Here is a 2,106-nt window from a genome sequence, read left to right on the forward strand (position 1 = left end):
TACAACAAACTGGATTATAATTGGCAAATTTTTACAACATGTGTTCAATTTTTTACAAGACTATATAACATTTACATTAATTAGTGTCAATATCCTTAGAATCTATATGACAATATGGACTCAATAACAATGAGGATGGCTTGGACAGTCTTATTGCATTACTTCCCCTAATGGCTTCAGCTTTGTCTTGATTCATTTCATGGAATAGAATTCGGGAAGCATATTCTACTCTAAAGTGGTCCACCTCGTCCTACAGTTAAAAAGAATATTCTGTTTAATCAACCATGTTAATTAAGTAATGTAATACAGAGTTATTTAGTTTTAAACACATTTATCTAGGTCCAATTGTCCCACTCATACTTCCGCCTTTTAATGTTTTCAGGCTGAAATATCTCAAGACACTTCATTACGTAGATAGTACAATCATAGCTGAAAACAAAGAAAATAAATTACAAATTACATATAGGAAAGTTTAATTTTCAGAGTGAAAGATTTATACCTTGTCTTTTGGCCCGAGATGTTAAGGTATGGTGGTTCAATTTCCTTGTCCTTGTCCCTTGTCTTCAGAGGTGCCCCCCCAGCACATACTTTAATTCGTGAAATTACATATCCCTTAAAACACAAAACAAATCAGTAAAGGGATACACCCAAAGGAGCACAAAGTTACACCTTATATTGAACAGAAATACACCCAACTATTAAAATACAGAACATAGAACCAACTTACAATGAATGTATTCAGGGCAGTTCTCTCATCGGATGGAGATTTCGTGTGATATAGGTCGACTATATAAAATTTCCGCTTTCTCGTATCATCCAACCATAAACACCAATGTTGTGAATGGCAAACAGGTGCAAAAATTTGAAATATGTTCAGATTGAACACTGTTTTAGTTTATTTGGCACATAAGTAAAAATGGTAATAAGAAGTTTTAGAAATAAAAACTTACATAACGATGTGATGCTAATTTTTTAAGGTCCAAGAAGGGTATACACATTAGGTAGTCTTCTACCCTGAATGGCTTATTGTTTTTAGGCTGTAAGAATACCCCTTGTGGATGATTTCCAAGGGCCATGTTCTGCAAAAATTGCGAACCACAAAATGAATACAGAAAATACACCCAAACAAATTCAGAAAATACACCCAAATGAATAAATAACTTACACCTAATTTAACACAGAAAATACACCCAAATGAACACATAAAATATACCCGATTTAAGACAGAAAATACACCCGAAGGAATGCAGAAAATACACCCAAAATTCGTTGAAGCAACCCTTACCACAATATCAGGGGGAAGACAGTATACTTTTTCTTGAAACCTTTTAATCTTTTGCTGGTTTAGGATGAAGCACATGGCAGAGACAATCTAGAAAAAGATGCCGAAATCAATTTTACATCAATCAGGATTGCAGTTAATTTTGGTGATAAAAACATTAATGTTAATGTAATATTACCTCAGCTTCTATATGCGTTTCAGGTGCGAGTGATGCAAGGTGGAGTTTTGATAAAATGTATCTATCTTGGGCTTGGAGTGTGCAGACGGTGTCAAACTCATTAGTTAGTCCATCTGCGTATTTTTTCACTCGTATGGCCCAGAGGTAGCATTTCTCTTTCATGTCAGAAGTATGTTGATTCGTCCTCGTAGGAGTTTCAAGCTTCTCGAAACTCTCCGCGCCGCTCTCCTTTGGAATCTGCAGACTTTTTTCTTTTGTTGTCACCCCACCACTTGCAATTTTTTGTACCAGATCCCTAATTGTTCTAGCAGTTTTGGGGTTTCTGGAGTTTTTGCCCTCCCTCCATCTTGCGTTGATGCTCCCTCCTGCGTTGCTACTTCTTCTTGGCTTGAATCAGTCAAGCCAAGGCTGAATGATGGCATCGGATCTGTTTTAGGAACATATGATGCTGTCCGTGCCATCATCATCAGCGCAGCAGTGTCTTCTGGGGTTGGATTACTACGTGATCATGTATAACATATTATAAGAATAAGAATATACGAATGATAACCAAACATTGATTTTACACTGATGAACTTACATTTTAGATGGAGCTGGGGGAAGCGTGGGTGTGCTTTCTTCAAGTTGTTTGGGGGGGGGGGTTAAG

The sequence above is a fragment of the Arachis ipaensis genome, chromosome B01 (assembly GCF_000816755.2).
Source record: "Arachis ipaensis cultivar K30076 chromosome B01, Araip1.1, whole genome shotgun sequence".
In the NCBI taxonomy this organism is placed as follows: Eukaryota; Viridiplantae; Streptophyta; class Magnoliopsida; order Fabales; family Fabaceae; genus Arachis; species Arachis ipaensis.